Source organism: Macaca fascicularis, chromosome 2 (genome assembly GCF_037993035.2).
Source record: "Macaca fascicularis isolate 582-1 chromosome 2, T2T-MFA8v1.1".
NCBI lineage: Eukaryota > Metazoa > Chordata > Mammalia > Primates > Cercopithecidae > Macaca > Macaca fascicularis.
The window spans coordinates 34,915,500-34,939,760 of NC_088376.1; the positions used below are offsets into that span (position 1 = coordinate 34,915,500).

At 37.6% G+C, this 24,261-nt stretch overlaps 1 protein-coding gene across 9 annotated transcripts in view; it reads right to left on the reverse strand.

Moving 5' to 3' along the window:
- CPNE4 (copine 4) overlaps nt 1–24,261 on the reverse strand; it is a 509,383-nt gene that overhangs the window by 412,064 nt on the left and 73,058 nt on the right. For 2 of the 9 annotated variants that reach the window (XM_074031049.1, XM_015445080.4), the window contains exon 2: nt 22,878–22,983. The exons of 6 other annotated variants lie outside the window; for them this stretch is intronic. The gene's annotated coding sequence lies outside the window, so the exon portion shown is untranslated. Of the gene's footprint in view, nt 1–22,847; nt 23,067–24,261 lie in introns of those variants that run through there. One more of the 9 variants, XM_074031047.1, reaches the window with a different exon arrangement.

Here is a 24,261-nt window from a genome sequence, read left to right on the forward strand (position 1 = left end):
CCAAATAATTGATAGAACATTTCAAGCAGAAAGAACAGCATGCATTCAGAAGCTGAGGCAGGCAGATCATCTGAGATCAGGAGTTCGAAACCAGCCTAGCCAACATGGTGAAATGCCATCTCTACTAAGAATACAAAAAAATTAGCCAGGCATAGTGTTGAGTGCCTGTAATCCCAGCTACTCAGGAGTCTGAGCCAGGAGAATCTCTTGAACCTGGGAGGTGGAGGTTTCCGTGAGCCATGATTTTACCACTAGGCGACAGAGCGAGACTCTATCTCAAAGAAAAAAGAATAGTATGCAAAGTCTTCAGGTCAACATGGCTGAGACACTGAGAACAGGAGGAATGTGAAGCTTGAGAGGCAATCAACAGTTAGATGGTGCCTTGTGGACTATGTTGAAGATTCTAGACTTTAAGAGCAATGGTGAATAACTTGACATCATGTAAGTTCATATTGAATCAGTCTGGATCAGTGTGAAGAATGGATTGGGAAAGAGGAAGGATGGAATAGAACAGAGACAAGGTCATTACAGCAGTCAAGTCAGAAAATGACAACATCTTGGACTGAGCAGTGGCAAAGGAAAAGGAGAAAAGGGAGTATATTTGAGTATATTTGAAAACCATTCTAGGAGAAAATTTGAGAGGCTTCGTGAAAAGTGGAATATGTATGTGTAGAAAAGGAAACCCTTGTACTCTGTTGGTGAGAATATAAATTAGAACAACCATTATGAAAAACTGTATGGAAGTTCTTCAAAAAGCCAAAAATAAAATTACCACATAATCCAGCAATCCCACTTCTGGGTACAAATCCTAAGGATTTGAAATCAGTATGTCTAAGAGATATCTACATTCTTATGTTCATTGCAGCATTATTGACAGTAGCCAAGCTATGGAATTAAGCTAGATGTTCATCAATGGATGAATAAATAAAGGAAATGTAATATATATATATACACAACGGAATACTATTCATCTTTTAAAAAGAAGGAAATTCTGTCATTTGTGACAATATTAATGAACCTGGAAGACATTACGCTAAGTGAAATAAGCCAGGTACAGAAAGACAAAACACACACACACACACACACACACACACACACACACACACACACACACACATTCTCACTTACATGTGAAATCTAAAACAATCAAACTCGTAGAAGCAGAAAGTAAAATTGTGGTTACCAGAGGCTAAGGGATAAGGGAAATAAGATGTTGGTCAAAGGATACAAAGTTACAGTTAGAAGCAAGAAATAAATGATAAGTATTTTTTTAAAGAAAGGAAAAGTGGTTATGTGAATAGAAGACGAGAGAGATGAAAAAATATGCCCATATTTATAGTGTGAGCTACTAGATATATGGAGGTTCCTTTTTCTGAGAAGGGAGGAACTGCAAAGGAAGATATTTAGGGTACAGAGATGGAAATCAAGAGTTCTGTTTTGATAGAACTATGTTAAATGCTGTTATGAGTTATTCAAAACAAAGATTTAAAAGTAACTATTTGAATTTAGGAAGACCATTGTTGACTTTAACAAGATCAGTTTAGGTGGCGTTAACACGAGAGAAATTTTGATTGAAGTGAATCAAAAAGTGAGGAATTTTTATTGGAGTGAACCAAAAAGTGAATGAGAGATAAGAAAGTAGAAGCAGCATGTGTACAAAAACATTTTAGGATGTTTGTTATAAAATGTCACTAAAAGGTGCAAGATCAAGGGAAAGTATTTTATTTTTATTTTTAATTACACTTTAAGTTCTGGGATACATGTACAGAACATGCAGGTTTGTTACACAGGGAGGTATACATGTGCCATGGTAGTTTGCTGCACCCATCAACCGTCATCTACATCAGGTATTTCTCTCAATGCAATCCCTCCCCTAGTCCCCTACCCCCCGACAGGACCCAGTGTGTGATGTTCCCCTCCCTGTATCTATGTGTTCTCATTGCTCAACTCCCAATTATGAGTGAGAACATGCGGTGTTTGGTTTTCTGTTCCTGTGTTAGTTTGCTGAGATAAAGTATGACATGACAGGGATACAGGTTGCTAGGATAACCCAGCGAGTGAGCAGAGACAAAGCTGTAGGAGCTAGAGGGAATACCTACTAAAGCAAGGGGAATGGATGATGTCTGGAACACCTAAAAAGGCACTGGCTGCTGATTAGAAAAGGGATGCTTCTTCCATTAATCATCAAGGAAGAAAATGCAGGTAAGTCTGTCCATATTGTGGTGGAAAAAGGGAGATTTCCTATTTGATGGCTTCTGTTTCTTCTGTGAACAGAAAGATGTCATTTGATGAAGGTTGGGAGAAGTTTAGAGATTTCAGGAGGATGTAAAATATTAATAAGCATTTTGTGATAAAGAAAAAACTCAATACAGAAATTAAATAACATATTTTGGTATTATTGAGGGCCCAGATGTTTGTTGGTGCTTATTAATTGACAATGATACAATCCTTCCCCCATGTGTGATTTTTTCCAGAGGTCTTGAGCTAGCTCTTTGAATGTGAGCAAGTAGCTGGGTTCAGTTGGGCTGGGATCAGGCAGTTGCAATGGATTGAGAGTACTTGCAAGAGAGAGATTAAAGTGAAGGCCATGGTATATTATCTGGATAGAATAAAAATGAAACAGGAAGGGTCTGGTAGAATTGAAGAAACCAATAACTTGGACATCGCAACAAGGTAATAGAAACATTGTATAGAGATATTTGAGCCAGCGATCTGGAAAGTAGGATGTTTAAATTAGCAATATTGGAGGTAGGGCTTTGTATTAATGACCAAAGCTAAGAGTAGGAAAGATGAATAGAATAAACGGGGTAGAGGAAAGAAAAAGTCACTAAAGAAAGGAAGAAGCCAAGAAAATGTGAGGCCCGAGTCCTTTTGGGCATGTTTAACTAAATGAAACATTTTCTAGGATAATAGCAGAAGGCAAGGGGCTAAGAAAGACTGAACGAGGCCTTCAGTGATCAAAACTGTATGACCAGAAGCTAAGGGGAGAAGATAGTATGCCTTGGTAATGTGGCTTTGAGAAAAGCATAAGGGAAAGGCTTATCAAAAGGCTTTGAGGAGGCATAAGGGAAAGGGGTATCTTAGGAGTTAAACCAAACATCAAACTAGCAAGCTGGAAGACAAAATATTTGCAGAAGTTGAAGAGTTAGAGGTTTATTTTTAGAAAATTATAGGAAGCATCAACTATAGGCTTTTTGTAGGGGAGAGGGCAGTGTACGGGATCTATATAGAGGTTATGTGGATTCATAGAAGGATATGAATTCCCCTTTATGCATTAAGAAAACGCAGGAATAACTTAAGGCAGGAACAGCCAATGTACAGTTCAGAAACATAGGCCTCCTGCTTTGTTTTGCTTTGTTTTTTATTTTGGCAGAAATAATTTTCAGGGCTTCTGATACGCTCACTGATGCATAAATCAACACTTTTGTTCTCATGAAAATCATATAAAAGTAATAAACAATTTTTAAAAAATTCAAACACCATTTTTAGTGGAATTAGGAGATGAATTTAAGCTACAGAGCATCAAAACATACAAAAGAGCTGCCAAAAGCAGCTCAGAGCAAGCAGAAGCTGTCCTGGGAGGGAAAAAATGAATAAATAGACATATAAAGGAACTCAACGCTGATGGATTTCCTCATTTGCAAGTGAGGGTTTTACCTGAAATGCAAAACCCATATCCCTTTTTCGCAATAGTGGATGTGAGTGGGATGAGCAGAGCTGGTAGCAGAAGCCCTGTTCTACTAAGTCTAGTTCAGAGAAGATGAGAAGAGAGTGCACAGATGTACTAAGATGAGTCTGTCTATGCAGCAGCAGCAAAGGAGAGAACACTTAAGTTTACTCTGGACTCTCACCACCTCAAAGAGAAATTTCCTGTGCATAACTAATTCAGGAAAATCTAACTTTTGCTCACTGAAGAGCAATAAAAAGTGAACTGGCACAGACATGATACAAAGAAAATATTTTTTAAATGTGGAAAAGAGCAAAAAAAAAAATCTTACAAAGCATAGTCCTTAGAAAATGTCATGGACATATGAAAATTGTGATGAACACATTTTACCATTAGTTTAAAAAATGTAATGAAACAATCTCCCTTGCTAAGGAAGACAACAGAGCAGAAATATAAGAAATCAGACAAGAGATTGAAAAACAACAAGAAGAAAAGAGTTGGCGGAAACCAGGAAACAAGCAGGAAGGGGAAAAAAATCACAAAGATGAAATTTTAAAAGGCACTAGAAGAGTACATATGACAGATAGCACAGTAAAGGACATAAAGACTAAAAATGAGAAAAGCAAAAAAAAAAAGACACATAAAGAAAGGAAAAGTAATTAAAGATTAGAGAGACAATGTAAAACATAAGAAAAGCAAAGAAGAACCAACCTATGCATAATCAGAGTTTCCAATGAACAAAACTAAATAAAGCTAAATGTAATTGTGAAACTGAATAATTAAAAATATATAATCAAGAAATAAATAATAATCCTGAAATAAAAGCATTAAATATTTTTAAAAGTTACTGCATGTACCAAGAAATATGTACAAAAGTAGTCAATACTGAGACATGTCTTAGTAAAGTTTATGACACAAAGAATTGTCTAGGCAACCATGCAAAACCATGGGGTATAAATCAGACTTGCATCCGATTTTTCTACAGAGAAATTCTGCACTGAAATACAATATAGCAACACTTGCAAGGTTTTCAAAGAATGAAATTAATAGCAAAGATTTTAAATACAGCCAAACTGTCCTTTAGTTATAAAGGCCACTGGCTAATATTTTTGAACATACAGGAATTATAGATATATTGTAATTTGGAGTCTTTCTTGAGAAAATACTAGAGGACAATTATGAGATGGCTGAGGAAAGTATGGCAAACAAACAGTGCACTGAATACATTTAACTCTTCAAATAAGACCAAAATAAACTGTCAGTATTAGGGTGCCAGGATGGAAACAAACCCTTAATGCTGATATGTTAATATCTTGGCCATGTAGATACATGCAAATAACAGAAATTAGCTGGGGAAAGGAGGGAAGGAGTTTAAAGATAGAGTAAGATTGCTGATTTCCCATATAAAGCATCTGTCAGTCAAACCATATCATTTAAAACTGATAAATCAAATAATAAAATATAGTCACATTTAACAACACAAAGTTAACCAATAAGAAATGTAATATCATTTCTTAAAATCAGGTAGAAAGAAAGAAGCAGAAGAGGGAAAAAAGTCAACATGCTTCCTTGTGACTACTAATTGATCCTGGTAAGATAAATAAAGGACTAAGGGTATTAAATTAATTTATAATTATCAAGATAATACTCGAATAAAAATACAGATTTTCCTAAAGAAAGAAAGCGCTGAATTGTGAAAGTGTTTTTAAAACTTGATAAAAGGTCAGGTGCAGTGGTTTACACCTATAATCCCAACACTTTGTGAGGCCAAGGTTGGGGATCACCTGAGCCCAGGAATTTGAGACCAGCCTGGGCAACATAATGAAACCCTATCTCTACAAAACATAAAAAAAAATAGCTGGGCATGGTGGTGTGCATGTGTAATCTCAGTTACTCTGGAGGCTAAGGTCAGAGGATCACTTGACCGGGAGGTCAAAGCTGTAGTGAACTGTGACCGTACCACTGTACTCCAGTCTGCGTGACAGAGTGATATCCTGTCTCAAAAAAAAATAATAATTAATTAAAAATTTTTTAAAATAAAAAAATAAACTTGATAAAATATCCAACAATTAGGGATATATAAAGACTTAATATAATAAACAAGTCTCAACTTAATAATATATTAGTGTTTTTACACTGCTATAAAGATACTACCTGAGACTGGGTAATTTATAAAGGAAAGAGGTTTAATTAACTCATAATTCTGTATGGCTAGAGAGGCCTCAGGAAACTTACAATCATGGCGGAATGCAAAGGGGAAGCAGGCACCTTCTTCACAGGCAGCAGGAGAGAGAGAGAGAAGCGGGGAACTGCCAAACACTTTTAAAACCAACAGATCTTGTGAGAGCTCCCTCACTATCAGGAGAGCAGCATGGGGGGAAATGCCCCCATGATCCAATCACCTTCCCCCAGGTCCCTCCCTCAACACATGAGGATTACAATTTGAGATGATTTGGGTAGGGACGCAAAGCCAAACCATATAAAATAGATCAGTTTTATGGGGAAATTCAAAGGGCATATCACTCAAGTCAGAAATAAGACATTGATGTTTACCACCATAACTACTTTGTAGCATATTATTAAGTTCAAACTATACTAAAGTAACTGTCAACTTCCAAAACAAAACAAAAAACTTTTCAATATAGCCTGCTGTCGATGCTATGGGGAAATGGGCACTCTCCTGCACCACTAATGGAAATGCAAATTGGTACAAGGCTTATTTGTGCACAAGGCTTATTTGTGCTGGGAGACTTAGCAATACCATTCAAAATTGTAAAGGCATATACCCTTTGATCCAGCAATTCTGTTTATCTACACCTATGTACAATAATATTCATCACAGCAATATTTGAAGTAGCTGCACATTATAAACAATCTAAAATCCAACAATGGAGAGTTGGCTAAATAAGGTAATAGTATATGCAAACAATGGAATATAATGCAGCTGTCAACAACAACAAAAGAATAAGAATGGCAGTTTGGGCTGCAATGAAGTGATCTCTAGGGTATATTATTGTTTAGTGAAAAAGAATGAACCAGCAAACGATGCACAGCAAATGTTATCTTTTGTGTAGAAAGGAAGAAAAATTTTTAAAATGTATGTATGTTTGCTTGCACATTTATGAAGAAAAGGAGATGGTTTAAGAAAACTATTAACAGTGTCTATTCCGGGAAGCGGGAAGAGCTGGGTGGATGTGTAGGGTGGAATATCTGTCTCAGTTTGCCTAAGATTATCCTGATTTCCCCAGACAGTCCTGGTTTTCACCTGTTTAAAACCAAAATATTACACTTACACTCTCAAAACTTTCTCAGTTTGGATGATAAGTTAACCATTAACTTGTACATGAACTGGCAGCCAGTGACAGCACTTACAAAGCACTTACTCGGTGTCAGGCACAGTTCTAAACACTTACATACTTAATCCCCACAGTTCATCCTCTAACTTCTGCTGCTATAGTCAGTGGCTCATCTTATTCTGATTTCAAGCTGGCAGGATTGGGCCAGTAAAAACTAAACACATAGTAGTTATCTTTCATAAGGTACTTCCTACATCCTAAGCACTTTCAGGTAGGTATTAATAGTATTCTCATTTCACATGTGAGAAAACTGAGCACAAAGAGTTGGAGTAACTTGCCGTAAGTCACGCAGCCAGACAAGTAATAAAGCTGGAGTTTGCGTTCATGTTTGTCTGTCCCCAAAATGTGCGTTTTGTGTTACCTGTGTGTGTGCATTTGTGTGTATGTGTTCTAACCCCATCCTTGAAGCTCAGTACAAGTAATATTATGTTGAATTGCCAAGTTTAATTCCTCACAATTCATGAAATTAAGGCATTATGATAATTTATAGAAAAAAAGAAAACAGAGGTTTGTGCATTTAATGAAACTTTGTTTCCAACAATGCTCATATGTAATGTATGAATCTTCTAAATTAATCATGGCTATTAAAAAGTATCCCTACTGAATACTAAACTGGATATATAGTATGAGGTCAATTATATAACTCACACACACAGGGGAAAGAAATAGTAGTGGCCCTCTCTGAGTTTCAGAATTATTAGTAACTGGTTTTGTCTTTATATTTATCAGTATTATTTCTTTTTTTTACATTGAGCATGTTTTACCTTTTGTGTATAAAAAGCACAATAAAATATATTTTAAAGAAAACTACATGAACTCTGATACATACAGGCTTCTGATATCATGGCCTACAGTTGAAAATTAATAAAACAAAAAGTGACTCTAAAAAAATTAGTAGGGTATACATTGTTTCCAGTATACAGGTGGAAACACCTCCCAGAACTCTCACCTGAAGCTGAATAAAGTAACAGATTTGATTTTCTTATGAGTTAACTCTCTCTTCTAGGCCAGCTCTAGGATAAAGAAAATTAAAGAATTATAGATCCAGAATAAAAAAGGGGACAGTGAATAACAGGCACAGAGGTTTTGTGACCAGGAACACACAATTACAAGGTAGATTAAGATGTTGGTGTCTTTCTTCTTTATATTCAAGCTGACCCTTTTTAGAAGAATAAGAATAAGTAAATCCTGCTCACCAGTTTTTCTGAATATTCACAATAGTGCATGAAGCTATTTTGTCTTTGGAGTTGGTGTTAAAACTAAAGATGCTGTCATGGACTCCGAGGAGGAGGATGAGGCTTAATAAAACATGAAATAAGAGGAAACAAAATGAAGATTTACATAAGATCTATGATCCTTGAAGACACAATTAGGCATTTTAAAGTTAATGATTTCTTTTTAATCTTCATAACACCTAGTGAGTGGAATGCTGGAGCTGGCTTGCCCTGGCTCCAAAGCACCAACTGTTAAATTTTCAGAAATTTTGCAAGCTGGTTGTTAAATACAACCATTATTAGTAATTAAATATAAAAGCTTAAAATTAAATTATATTAAGAACAAAGGTAATAAATACCTAAAAAGCATCACTTTCTAATTATTTTAGTACATTTTACTATCATTTATGCTAAGATAATTTACATGTATTATATGTGTGGTAAGGAAAGAAATACTATATTTAATCATGCTTTAATGTTACATTGAATTCAGCCATAGTGGGGAAATTTACACCACAGAGTTAGGAAACACTGCAAATCAGAGCTTTCTTTTTCCCCTTTCTATCTTCTTTTTGAGAGTTGATTTGTTAAACATTTAACAGCACACTTCTATGAAATACATTTTATTATCTACAGCTACCGATGAGAAAACCAAGGCCCAAAGAAAGGTTGTATTTGAAAAAAATCATGCCATGCAGCATATCTGTTGAATTTATTGATACTTTAATGCAAAATATTATAAAGATGATTCAATAAAAGGCTAAAGTTAAAACTTCTTGTTCAAAGGATACATATTTTAAAAACTGAGATTAAGTCAACCACTTTCTCAGAGTCCCCTAATCATCCTTGCACAAATTAGCTGCTTAATAAAAAAATTTCCTTCTGTGGCTTACAGATGTTTTATTGTTTAATCTTAATGAGTATAAACTATGATAACCCTTTGACAAGATAAGACCTTAGTTCTTTTATTAAAACCTAATACAGGTAAAATTAGGTTTTAATTAGCTTTACAAGAATGCCTAAATTCTCTCATATTACTAGAATGTTTATTACATATTATTTTATTCTTACCCAACAACCCATTATGACATAGAAATATTTTGATTCCTTTTAAATGTTGTTATTGCAATGAACAAATAAGTTTATCAAAAAACTATAGCTAAAAAAATTGAAAAATATTTTGTAAAACATAAAATAACTCCAAGTATTTAAAAATGTTACCTTTAAACTTCCTGGTATTCATGGGCAATTAGCAAGGAGCATAAGTCTATTAATTGAGAAAATCAACAAATATTTACTGACTGTCTCCTATTTACAAGACACTTATTGCTTTCTCTCTGTTTAAAATATGTAGTTTATAATTAAAATTTTAAAAGCATATGACCTAACTATAAGAGCACAAAGTGACCATTGTGAAAAATCTGGTAAACTTTAAGAATCAAAACTAAAATCATCTATAATCTTGCCACACAAAGTCTACCACAGTTAATATTTTGACAGTGTTTCTTCTAGCTTCCTCGTGTGCGTGTGTGTGTGTGTGTGAGAGAGAGAGAGAGAGGTGTGTGTGCATGCACGTGCGCACATGCACGTGTAACATCATTTTATTTTGCTAGGTTGAAAACCGAGAACCGGAATCTTATTCCAATGCCTTTGATCTGGCACCCCATGACATTGAGCAGCTCTTGTCTTTCACCTTTACCTGATGAATCTGCCACAGCTGGCCACCAATCTCCATCCCCAGAAATTTCCTCCATTGCCCTGGAATCTTTTCTTTGGACAAAGGACTTATTTGAGTAAACTTGGTAAAGAAATTCTTCCTCTCTTCTAATCCCTCTAAAGCAAGGCAATGCCGTATCCAGAGGCTAGTTAAAAAGAAACATCAGTTGCTTCATATGTAAAATGATCTCTAAGGTCTCTTCCTGTCAACCTAAGCAGACAGTGCGGAAATGGTTCAAAGTGCAGGCTCTCCGGTCCAAAAATGCTGAGTTCCCATCCAGTTCTGCCACCACCTAGTTGTATGTCTCTGGATATGTAATCTCTCTATCCCTCCATTTCCACAGCCATAAGTGAAAACTATAGGCTCACAATTCCTTATCTAAAACCCCTGGTGTTAGTTATGTTTTGGAAATCCAGAAGCTTTGGAATTTACAAAAGTAATAAAGTGGATATAAAGTACAATTTGTTACACCCACGGAGGGCATTATATCACCTCTTGCATATTCGGTAATGTTGCCAGGAGGGTCTGGAGCAGCACCTTGCAATCAAACACATTTATATTCCTACAGCAAAAACATGGTAACATAAATAAAGCCTAAACAGCCTCCTGTCATTTCAAGTCAGATTTTTCCACTGAGTTCAGAAGTCTGTTCAAGTTTTACTGCAAATGTGTTTGGAGAAACTTTTTGGTTTCAGAATTTAAAATATTTTAGAATGATGGATCAGGAATTGTGTCCTTGTAATACGTCATTGGGTTGTTGTAAATGACAAGAGTGCTTACCTATCACGGGGCCTAATACAGATCTGAGAGCTCAATAAATGTTACTACAGCAACAACAGCAACTAATCATTATTACTACTATTTGCATTGCCATTACTTATTGTTGTTATTATTTCTTATTCAAAAGCTCTGGACATCTCACTCCCTTCTCTCCAGTGCCACTGACATTTGCATTAATTCTGATCTTCTTTTCTTACCTCGACTGCTCTAATGTGCTTCTTAATCAATCTCTCAGCCTCTAGTCCTCCTGCAGCATCCATCTTCTGTTAGCACAGAATTGTTCTAAAAACACTAACATGACCTCGTATGTCACCTACTTTCTTACTATCCTCCACTGGCTTCCCCTCACTAACCTCATGAAGTCTAAATTGTTTAGTATGATGTACAAAACCACTCCCTCCTTGTGCATTACACTCTAGCAATTCTTAAAGTCCCCTCAAACATACCAGACTGATTTCAATCCCCTGCCTTTGCAGAAGCTTTTTCTGAGGGCCTCAGATATCCCATCACACACATACCCCATATCATTACTCTCTCTGTCTTCTCTGCCATATACACATCTTCATTCTATCACCACGCTTATTACGGTGGGTTGGAACTTGTTTGCTTCTGAGTGTCCCTCTTTGAAGACAAGAGCTATTTTTTTCAACTCCAAATCTCCAGCACCTGGCAGTCATCAGCATTAAAAATGTTGATTGAACTAAATTCCATGTCTAACACTGTCTCGCAAGGTTAACTGGGTGCCAAATGTTCACCTCCTAAACATGGCAAAGCTGAACCTCTTTCTCTCTCTCTCTCTCTTTTTTTTTTTTTTTCAGAAAATAATACATGCAGGGAAAGCCCAGAGCAGTTTGGTGTCATCCCTTCCACAGTGGAAGCTAACAAATGACTTCATGGTATGGGTAATTTGGGGTAGGGAGAGATGGGCTGCTGCGTTCTTAAATAACATCCAGAAAAACTAGTGAAGCAAGACAAATGGCTGAGAGGCTACAGGTGCTGCGTGAGTGTAAGGTCTTCCTGCCCATAGGTTGCTCCTGGCTATTAGTACTACTACTATTTTACTCTCCACAATAGCAGTAGCAGCAGGAGAAATGTAATGGCCAGCGCTCTCCTCGGGCCCTCAGCTGGTTGCCTGCCACGACACCAAAGCCCCAGACGAGGAGCAGCTGCTATTCCTCTCTCTCCCTACCGATAACATGTAAGAAAAAGAGCCATTTCCAGTCTGGCTGTTTTAACTTGGTGGGTTTGTGTAGTGGAAGTGGTGAGATTTAAATAAAATCAATTTACATCTTAATTTTTTTACTCCTAAGATGCTGTTTTTTGAAGATGAATATTTCAGTGCTGGAATTGCATAATCCTTCCAAAAGCTCCAAATGCCAATATGCATCTAATGATGAGACAAGATGCTTGGCACTATCGTAAGAACAGAAAACCAAATACCGCATGTTCTCACTCATAGGTGGGAATTGAACAATGAGATCACTTGGACACAGGAAGGGGAACATCACACACCGGGTCCTATTGTGGGGAGTGGGGAGGGATAGCATTAGGAGATATACCTAATGTAAATGACGAGTTAATGGGTGCAGCACACCAACATGGCACATGTATACATATGTAACAAACCTGCACGTTGTGCACATGTACCCTAGAACTTAAAGTATAATAAAAATAAAAAACAAATTAAAAAAAAAGAAATTGTTTCTAGAATAACAACAACAACAACAAAAAAAATGTCAATCATAGGCATCCTGAGAAGAATGGAGGAAGGCAAACAATATCTAAAACACTGTTTCCAAGATTCCAGTTAAAATATTCAATGAAACACGAAAAGATATGCATAGTTTTAGGATACCAAAATGTGGAAGTATTGATCAATAGCTAAAATAATATGTAAAGATAAAATATGAAGGCATTCATTTAGTACACATTTATTCACCACCTACAATTTGCTAGATTCTGAGTCAAGAGTAAAATAAGAACATCTGCTACTACTATTTAATAAATTCAGTAAGTTCTACCTTATGAAATTAGAAGAGAAGAACAAATTATTACTATTTATACCTTTGCAAGGAAGCATTCCCTGACCATCCTATTAAAACTTCAAAGCATACTGCCCCCCAGGACTCACTTGATACCTCCATTCTCTGCCTAATTTTCCTCTGTCATGCTTAATGCCTTTTAAAACACTGTATATTTTACATAGTTATTTTCTTTATTATATGTCCCTCCATTAAAATGCTAGCACTGAGGGTATTCCCTTGGATGAATATAACACAATGTCTTCATCTATTCCCTTTATGAAGGACATTAGTATTGTTATCTATGTTGTCACCATTACAAACAATACTTTTATACATGTCTTCTGGAGGATGTGTGTGAGTTTCTTATGATATATATAATTCTTGTTATTTACAGTAATTATGTTGTATAAGGTCACTGTGAACACTGAATAAACTAATACTGAACCATTGCTGTGGGGGGGTGGGGAAATACAGGGTCAAGCCCCCAAAAATTCTGGTCACAATATTTTTGTCAATCCATCAATAAAAACTTCGTTTATGTGTGCTTCTTTTAAAAGTCAACTACTTTCATATATATTGTTGATGCATTAACAGTGAACTCACAGCCACTTAACTGTAACTCATGCTTGCATGAAGCTTAGCTGACACATCTATTTTCTCAGTAACCCACATCACAGACTTCTTGCATTTCAGATTACTAGAAAACACTTCAGCACTACTCTTAGGGGCCACTTTTAATAGTAAAATCACCAAATAAAAGCACAGACCTTTGAAAATTATGGCACTAAGTCAAACACAGATAGCAAACTTGTTTAAAGTATGAAAAAATGAAAGAAGGAGGCAGAGTTTTGCCTTGTTCAACCTCAGCTGGGAACATGCGTGTCAAGTTACTCAAATTTTTCACAGCTCTGCGTACGTCCACAGGTGGCTGCAAAAGCACCATGAATATTAAGGGTTACAGATAAAATTTTTGAAAGCAAGCAAATTCACAAATACAGAATCTGTGAATAATGAGGATGGACTATACTTACAAGTAGTAATTCTGGATATTAAAATATAGCCATCATCAATTTTACTAGATGTTAGCAAATTGTTATTCAAAATGTTTGTACTTATTTCACTTCTACTCTAAGTTTCACTAGATCCAAGAGTCCCCACATTCATTCTAACCCTTGGTATTACTACCATTTTTAACATCCATCAATCTGAGGCACATAAAGGGTCAACTTGTGGTTATTTGTTTACATTTGGATTCATTAGATTACTAGAGAGACTGAGCATCTCATAAAGGTTCTTCTTCCTTTGTTCCTGTTGATGCTCTTTGTTCATTTCCTGTTGTTTGTTGATTGGTTTGTCTTGGCTATCCTTGGTCATCTACTTCTACATATAAATTTAGGAGTAAGTTTCCTCAGTTTTATGAAAAATTCTATTAGATAATTTATTGGAATTATACCAATATTTCAGGTTAATTTGTGGAGAATTGACATCATTAAAAGAATATCTTCTATGTGTTTAAGAGATGTTTTGTGATTTTCTTTGCAAGAATATTGTACATTTGGAAGTTAAATTTATTTCTAGTTATATAGAATGTGTTATTATAATTTATATGCTTATCCATTTCATTTTCTAATTGATTGCTGTTGACACAGGGGTCACCATTGATTTTTTATGTCAATGTTTTTTCTTGAAATCCTCTGAACTCCCTTACTATTTTAAATAATACTTTGTGGGTTCTGTTGGAGTTTTTCTCATCTAGATGTGGCAGAAACTACTAATTACAGCCCAGAGCCTATTTGCCACATTTTCCTTTTGCCTAGAGATACTCCTCCTCGCCTTAGTATTCCTTCTATGCAGATACACACACCAATTTCAGCTGAGCACATAACTACAAGCTAGAAATCACATGTTCCATCTTCCCTGTAACCATATGGTTAAGTTCTGTGTTGTTTTTGTTTTTTTTTTCTTTTTCTTCTGTTGTTTAGTTTTGTTTCTAGTGGGAAGGGCTGGATTTTCAGTACAAGATAGATTAGTAGCGGTGGAGATGTGCATCCTTGTCTCATACCTGATTTAACAGTACTGTCTCTAAATGCTTACTAATATAACATTTGTCATAGCTTTTGGATTCTCTCCTTCACTGCTACTATGGTATTTCATCTTATTATGTAATTTCCCTTTCTTTCTTAGTTGGTTAAGATGTTTTCTTTTTATTTATTTATTTTTTCTCACAAAAAAAGCGTTACATTGCATGCAATGCTTTTTCTGTATGGTATTGTATGCAAGGCTTTTTGTTTCTTTCTGTTTTTCTTTGTTTTCTTTTTTGTATGTCTTCTACATTCCCTCAGCTGTCTCATTCTCTCTTGGTTGGTAGTCTGACCTGCTGAATCTCCCCTCCACTTCTGGGCTTAGAAGAAATGCCATACAACAGGGCTTGGGAACTGGCTTCTTGAGTAGCTACCAAGTTGCCAGATGTATAGAAGTACTAGGTCTCTGTGGAATAAAATTTGACCAATGGGAAGCAAGAGTCAGGAGGGACCCAGACAGATATATTTCCCCTCCTGTCCCTCTGTGGTGGTATTTCCTCTTACAAATCTTTTAGAAAAGTTCCCATAAGCAGAGGGAATACGCTTAAATGTCTTTGCAACTGAATGTCTCTGAACTTGTATGGAAGTGGTGGCCACTACAGCAACACGATCGCTGTACATCTTTCCTTGCCTCACATGACCTATTTTCCTCAATCACTGCTTAGATTTATATTTCTCAAAGTGTCAACATTATAATCTGTGCATTGGGCTCTGGTTTCCAGCATGTGCAGCCTAGGACACTCAGGCTAAAATCCATTATATCTAGTAAGACAATGTTAATGTTTTCTCCTTTAATCTCTTAGATTATTAATATGGTGACAGATAGATAGATATTGATACACAAATCCATCTTTCACTCCTTCATTCCTGAGAAAAATTCTTCTTGTATTTTTAAAACACTAGATTTTTTTATATGCTAGCATTTTATTTAGGAATTATTCATTTATGATCTTAAATAAGATCAGTCATTAGAATTATTTTACTGTCAGTATCTGGTTTCAGTGTCAAAGTAATACGTATCTATAAATTGGAGTTGATGCCTTTTTTTTTTCTTTTTGTGTTATCTGAAATACGTATAATTACCAGTTCATTGAGGCTTGATGAAACTTGCATTCAAATTTTATTGGCTTGATGTATTTCTTATTTGAGAGATGTGGGACTGATAAGGGCATATTTGTGACTGCCAAGTCAAGTTCTTTAATGGATGTTGGTTTACTGAGGTTTTCTATAACTCCATCGGTCAATAAAATCTTAAGTATTAGAATAATTTACATTGAAAATGTAGCTTGAAATTTATGAAACAGAAGAGCATACTCATTACCTGTAATCCAGACAATTCTACTTTTGTGTAGTTAAGCTGAAATTATCATAAATGTACAGAAAAATGTATATGTGTGAATGAAAGATCAATACAGTATTTATTATAATGCCAATAATTTGAAAACTATATAAATATCCAAAAATAATTAAGATTGATTTATAAAGTGTGTTCTATCCATCCCATTGATTTCCTCATAGCCAATGAAAGTTATAGTCTTGAATCTTGGAGAATATATAAAGATTATGAGACAATACTTTGTGTTGGCAAGCGAGACATAGCAGTATATTCTATTACTTATTTTTGTTTTAGAATGGAGAGAGGAAGAGAATTAAAGACCTGTGGAATTTATCCCTAAGTTTTAGCCTTGTTATATTCTTCATTAAATTTTTATACATTTTATCATAACATGACATTTTTGTCATCAGGAACAAAACATGTCATAAAATATCTTTGAAAATCGCCATTGGTTTTCTACATGTATCATAGCCACACTAATTCAGGATGAGGTGTTAGATCATCTTGCATGTGAGGCAGCCTCTCCCAATTCAATGCCGTGTCCTACTTAGAATGAATTGGGATGCAAAATAACCCCACACTGGGACTCAATGAGAAACTGCTGACATCTATACTGTTATCATAGCACGTCCCACTGGAGCCCCACTCTTGTCAGATACATCTAGGGCATCCTCCAAACTGCAAAAATAACAGCCCTTGCCAAAGGATAATAGTGTCTCCATGCCCATCAGCCTGATCCTGGAACAAAAATAATAGCTTCTTGAATTGAGCCAGGGAGATTTTGAAAAAGAAAATTTCCATGGTGTACACTAGCATGGTTTGTGTTCCATTCAGCACCAGGTACCCAGTAAGAAGACCCTTGTTATACAGAGAGCTAAAGAGGAACACGCACAGAGCCTTTTGCTATCAGCATTGTTATCAAACTGTTGGATAAGAAATCATTTGACCAGGGGAGTGTACAGAGGGTAACTGAAAAGGTATAAAATTAAAATTTCTGAATTCTAATGCAAGCTTTTCGCTGAGGAAAACAAATTCCATAATGGCAAAACAATCCACACCAGGTGGCAAAGCTCTTCTGACCTCACGACTTCCAATTCCCTCAATTAGCCATTCACTCACCAGGTATTTGTTCAGATCCTGCTAACTGTGGGAGGCATTTTTGCCCCAAGGAAGTGCAAAGGTTTGTTGTACACAGCCTCTGTCTTCAAGGAGCTTATTCTCAAAGGGAATTTCTAAAGTCAAACAATTCTATTGCATTTTCTGTGCCAGAAAGTGAATGAGATGCAGAATAGCTGGAGATAACTAAAGTTGAGGCAAAACCGCAAAGTCAGAGGTTTGGAAGTTTTATTCTTTCCACGTGGATGTGAAAACTTCTAAACATTGAATTTTTGGTTGTGGGGGAGAAGGATGTAAGCTAGAGACAGTAATTGTGGAAGAAGGAGATAAAGAATACCTGAAAGTTTGATAGAAAACAACCTGTGTGGGACAGGCAAATAATGGGACATTGAAATAGAACATATGTCTCAAAGCATGAGAAAGACTAGCCAAGTCCTGGCAGTGTAATGTAATAAGAAAGATGACAATAGGTAACTTTACAGAGTTACTCCTACATTCCAGGCATTCTATTAGGCATTTGAAATGCTTTATCTCATTGAATTCTCACTGCAACTCTGTGAAGTAGGTATAGATGAGCAATAAATAGTTCAGAGATAGAGCGACTTTTCCCAGTTCTTGACCTTAGTGGAGGCAGTGTTTGAATCCAGGCAGCCTGATTCTAACAATTTCATTTTTGTACATCATACCAATGGTCTCAGTGTGGTCCTTAAACCAGCTGCAGCAGCATCACTTGGGAACTTGCTAGAAATGCAAATTTCCAAGTGCCCATCCCAGACCTGCTGATTTAGAAACTGTGACCATGGAGCCCAGGAAGCTATTTTAGCAAGTCCCCTGGGTGATTCTGATGCTGCTGATGTTTGAGAAACACTACACTATCTCAGACTGTTTTAAATCAGAGATGTGGAGTCAAATTCAAACTCTACTACATCTCAGCTATGTGACCTTTGGCAATTGATACAGCTTTTTTTTTTTTTTTGAGACAGAGTCTTGCACTGTTGCCCAAGCTGGAGTACAGTGGCATGATCTCAGTTCACTACAACCTCTGCTTCCCAGGTTCAAGCAATTCTCCTGCCTCAGCCTCCTGAGTAACTGGGATTATGGGTGCCCGCCACCATGCCCAGCTAATTTTTTGCATTTTTAGTAGAGATTGGGTTTCACCATGTTGGCCAGTCTGGTCTTGAACTCCCGACCTCGTGATTCGCCCACCTTGGCCTCCCAAAATGCTGGGACAACAGGCATGAGCCACCACGCCCGGCCTGATACACCTTTCTAAGCTTCAATTATCCGATATATAATATAGAGTTAATAATAAGGACCCCTGCATTCCCTAATCCTGGAAAGTTTTATAATGAATAAAATGAGATAAATACAAGTAAACTGTGTAGAGTACAGTTCAAACACCTGTACTTTTAGAAAAGATTATCACTCACCCAGGCCAATATGCCTGAGCTGGAGAGAATGTTAGACACCAAAGTTGAGACACCAATTTCCTTAACATTCCCATCCAGGGACCACTGCAGAACTCTGTCGAAAACACCATCACATTGTGGAAATTGGGAAAATCAAAAAATCCAATTAAAAAATATATATTTATCTTCCACCCAGTCTAGCTTACTTGTGTAATTGCCTATAACACTGAAACACAATCATGCCTCTCTGGAAAATAAGGGGACATTGTACCAACTCTCAGTTGCAATTTACGGTGATCTGTTTTGCTCCCCTTACCCGCCCCACTCCCTGAGCTGCCCACTCACACAAAGCCACCTAAATTAAAACATAATATAATGCCCTCAGTTACAGTGCTACTAAGCTCTGAATATGAATGCTTGACAGAATCTTGTTTCTTTTTAATGACTAGCCCCATTATTTTAAATATCATCTGAATACTAAAACGCTACTGCAAATTTAAGTAATATGTCATACTTCTAGGTGTTTCCAAATATTCAGATCATTAAAACGATGGAAACAGCCCTGAAAATAATCGTGAGCCCTACAATACACTGTATGAGGCATATGGACATGAGAGAGACAGAGTGAGATAAGTGAGAGAGGGAGAGGGAGAGAGGAGAGGGAGGGAGGAGAGGGAGGGAGATATTCAGGCTGACTGGCATAAAAGGGATTTATAAACATATTACTTCTGAAACCCTTATTGCTTGAAAAATGCTGGTAATATCTTCTGACAACGTTTATTTTTATGATATGTTTGATTTACTTTTCAGTCCACAGTGAATTTCAAATAGTTTGAAAGATGTCTCATTACCATAATTTATATCAGAAGAACAAAGAATATAGGTTATTATAGCTAACCAAAACTTTAGAGATAGATGGTAAAACTGTCCCTATAAACCTTATAAAGTTAATCAGAGAAGAAGGGAGAGGGAGAACTGAAAATAAAGCAAGCTTGCAGTACATTCAGCATTAGTCATGAGGTCCGCTTGCTCTCTGACCTGCTTCCCCATAGTTGTTTGCCTATTGTCCAAGAATCATATAGAACCTGCTACAAGATTAGAGTTCCCCTTAACTGTTCTATAGATAAGAACTTGAACATTATAAAATGTTTAGCTTTTCCCTTTGAGATATTCCCTCAGGTTCTGCATGCTGATGAAACTACTGACTCAGCTGATCTGAAGAACCTAACTGATGACAGCTGGTCAAGGACTCCCCAGAGAACTGGATTCTCAAATAATACAGTTTCCACATCCTGATTATTTCATCCCACTTACCCTGACCAATGAACAACCCCAATTTTTCAGCCCTTTACCCTCCATAATCCCCTTAAAACCCCAGTCCAGAACTCCTCAAGGAGATAGATTTGGAGGGTCTTCTCCCATCTTCTCACTTGGTGATCTGCAATCATTAAACTTCTTCTCCACTGTAAACCCTGATGGCTCAGTGTAATTGATCTGTTACTATGCAGCAAGCATACAAACTTGGTCCTATAACAATGGCACAAACTCAGAGAGATATCACAAGAAAAAGAGCAAAAGAGCTACAGAAATGTTCAAAGGTTTCTCTAAGACCACAGAGGTAGTTAGAGGCAGAACAAAGACTAAACTCCTGATCACCTGGTTCTTCATCCAGAGCATTTTCTTCCACATGAACATGCTTTTGTAGAGAAAGTTAAAAAGAAGAAGAAACAGAAAACAATTTTATTTAGAGTAACTCCCTCAAAGAATGAGAGTTTTTTTCCTTAAGAAATCATTTCCTTAAATGTTTCCTTAAGTGCTGTATTAGAATTTAAATCTTCTTATATCCTAAGGGATTGAGTTTCAGTAGCACCTCTGTAACCCTAGGCAGGTAACTGAATCACCCTGAGCCTGTTTTATCACTGGTTAAAGAGCAGTAACTCTGGTTCCCTCCCAGTGTTGCTGTGCTAACACCTGGAGCTCATCAAAAGCAATGCTCAACAAATAAGCATCATCATAAATCCCAGGGATGGGAGTTGAGGCACACACAGGGTGAGTATGCTAAGCTACAGCCTTTGCCATGACCTGAATGGTCAGCCAGGACGTATGGTTGAAAAGAAATAGCCACTGAAATGTTCATTCAATATATCACCCCCTTACAAACAAGCATGGTGTGTTTCTCCAAAAGTACTCTCTGTTGTCTATTCCTGACTCTTAAGATCCACACCTAGAGGACTAAAGATAGAACACACAGGATTGAAGGGGGCTCATGGTCCCACATTACAATCCTCAAAAAATGGCCTTAAAGACAGACTAGCAGGTGAAAGGATAGAGACAACACAGGTGACATCACCAAGAGTCACACACACCGAATACCTAAAACTAATTTTCCATTCATCTCTCTCCCTTCTCCCTTTTCCCTACTCAGATCCAGATCTGCCACTGCATACATATCACCAAGTTGTATCCTTTCTACTTCCAAAATGTTTCTCAACTTTATCCCCATCCCAGCTGGCCATATCTAGATCATCTCATTTAATGGTCATTCATGCATTCACCCAGCCAACATTTTTGAGTGCCTAAAAAAGTACTAGATTGTTTGAAGTGCTCAGAATTCCACGCATATTCAATTGCCCAGGCCTTTGTTGTTCCCCTTTGAGTAGACTCCCCTTCTAACCTGACAAACTCCTATTTACTCCTCGAGGCCCTGCCTTTTTCTATGATCCCATAGCAAGTTGCTCGTGCTTCCATTACAGCTAATATCTATTTCCTCATGCCTAACAAGTGCCTATTGTTCAGCAGGTGCTAAGTCAAGGGTCGATGAAGAGACGTCTTTTCTTTTCCCTTGGAATTGGTTATGTTTTAGGAACCAGTCTAACCACCAGATCTGACAGTTATAATCAGACCATTACTTTATTTTCATTCAGTATTTGATCTTCTCTCAACGCCCAGTTCACATACAATGCACCACAACAAAAAAAAAAAAAAATGTGCTCAGACGCCCTGGAACAAAACAAAGACCATCCTTCTGAATCACAGCAGATAGCATAGACTGGACTCCTTACAGGATTAGAGAAGACTGGAACTATATCTCAAATGTTCCTTCCTCCCCTTTCCATTCATTCATTCATTCAACAACATTTATAGAGCACCTAATATGTGGCAAGTGCTGTTATAAGAACTGAAACATTTATAATGGAATATTTATTTAAACCATGGAATCCTAAACAAATAGATGGGCTTCAAGTGTGGAAATGCATCTGTGGAACCCCAGAAACTGTTAAAAAAAAAAAAAAAAAAAATCCAGTGGGTAAATCCACTTTCCTGGGAGAGAAAATGGTTTTCAGCAGATTCTCAAAAAATCCCTGATTAAAAAAAAAAAAAAAAGAAAATGTTCTGTATTGCTCTATACCCTGCTTAGAATAATAAATATTTATACCTGAACAACTTCCAAGATTTTGTTATTTGCTATATAAAAAGAATCCTCTCTCATTAAAAGTAAGGGCAAAGTTTTTGTACTCCTGGCAAGATGGCCAAATAGGAGCAGTTCATCTGCAGCTCCCAGCGAGACCAATGCCGAAGACAGGTGATTTCTGCATTTCTAACTGAGGTACCCGGTTCATCTCACTGGGACTGGTTAGACAGTGGGTGCAGCCCACAGAGGGCAAGCAGAAGCAGGGTAGGGCATTGCCTCACCCGGGAAGTGCAAGGAACTTGGAGAGTCTCCCTCCCTCAGCCAAAGGGGAGCCATGAGGGACTGTCCTGTCCAGCCCAGATAGTATGCTTCCCCCATGGTTTTTACAACCCACAGACCAGGGGATTCCCTCATGTGCCTACACCACCAGGGCCCTGGGTTTCAAGCACAAAACTAGGCAGCTGTTTGTGCAGACACTGAGCTAGCTGCAGTTTTGTTTTTTTTTTTTTTTTTTCATACCCCAGTGGCACCTGGAACCCCAGCGAGACAGAACCGTTCACTCCCCTGGAAAAGGAGCTGAAGCCAGGGAGTCAAGTGGTCTAACTCAGCGGGTCCCACTCCCACAGATCCCAGCAAACTGAGAACCACTGGCTTGAAATTCTCACTGCCAGCAAAGCAGTCTGAAGTCGACCCGGGACTCTTGAGCTTGGTGGGGGGAGGGGCATCCGCCATTACCGAGGCTTGAGTAGATGGTTTTCCACTCACAGTGTTAAGTAAGCTGCCCAGAAGTTCGGTGAAGCTCACAGCAGTGCAGCAAAGCGGGCGTAGCCAGGCTGCCTCTCTAGATTCCTCTTCACTGGGCAGGGCATCTCTGAAAGAAAGCCAGCAGCCCCAGTCAGGGGCTTATAGATAAGACTCCCTTCTCCCTGGGACAGAGCACCTGGGGGAAGGAGCGGCTGTGGGTGTGGCTTCAGCAGACTTAAATATTCCTGCCTGCTGGCTCTGAAGAGAGCGGAGAATCTCAAAGCAAAGCTCTGCTAAGGAACAGACTGCCTCCTCAAGTGAGTCCCTGATGCCCGTGCCTCTTTACTAGGAGATATCTCCTAACAGGGGCCGACAGGCACTTCATACAGGAGAGCGCTAGCTGGTATCTCGTGTGTGCCCCTCTGGGATGAAGCTTCCAGGGGAAGGAGAAGGCAGCACTCTTTGCTGCTCTGCAGCCTCCGCTGGTAATACCCAGGCAAACAGGGTCTGGAGTGGGCCTCCAGCAAACTCCAGCAGACCTGCAGTAGAGGGACCTGTTAGAAGGAAAACTAATAAACAGAAAGCAATAACATCAACATCAACAAAAAGGACACCCACTCAAAAACCCCACACAAAGGCCATCAGCATCAAAGATCAAAGGTAGATAAATCCACAAAGATGAGGAAAAACCAGGGCAAAAATGCTGAAAATTCCAAAAACCAGAATGCCTCATCTCCTCCAAATGATCACAACTCCTCTCCAGCAAGGACACAAAACTGGATGAGGAATGAGTGTGACAAATTGACAGAAGTAGGGTTCAGAAGGTGGGTAATAACAAACTCCTCTGAGCTAAAGGGGCATATTCTAACCCAATCTAAGGAAGCTAAGAACCCTGATAAAAGGTTACAGGAACTGATAACTAGAATGAATGACTAGTTTAGAGAAGAAGATAAATGACCTGATGGAGCTGAAAAACACAGCAGGAGAACTTCGTGAAGCATACACAAGCATCAATAGCTGAATGGATCAAGTGGAAGAAAGGATATCAGAGATTGAAGATCAACTTAATGACATAAAAGGTGAAGACAAGATTAGAGAAAAAAGAACGAAAAGGAACAAACAAAGCCTCCAAGAAATATATGACTATGTGAAAAGACCAAACCTATGATTGATTTGTGTATCTGAAAGTGATAAGAAGAATGGAACCAAGTTGGAAAACATACTTCAGGATATTATCTAGCAGAACATCCCCAACCTACCAAGACAGGCCAACATTCAAATTCAGGAAATACAGAGAACATCACTAAGATACTCGTCAAAAAGAGCAACCCCAAGGCACATAATCATCAGATTCTCCAAGGTTGAAATGAAGGAAAAAATGTTAAGTGCAGCCAGAGAGAAAGGT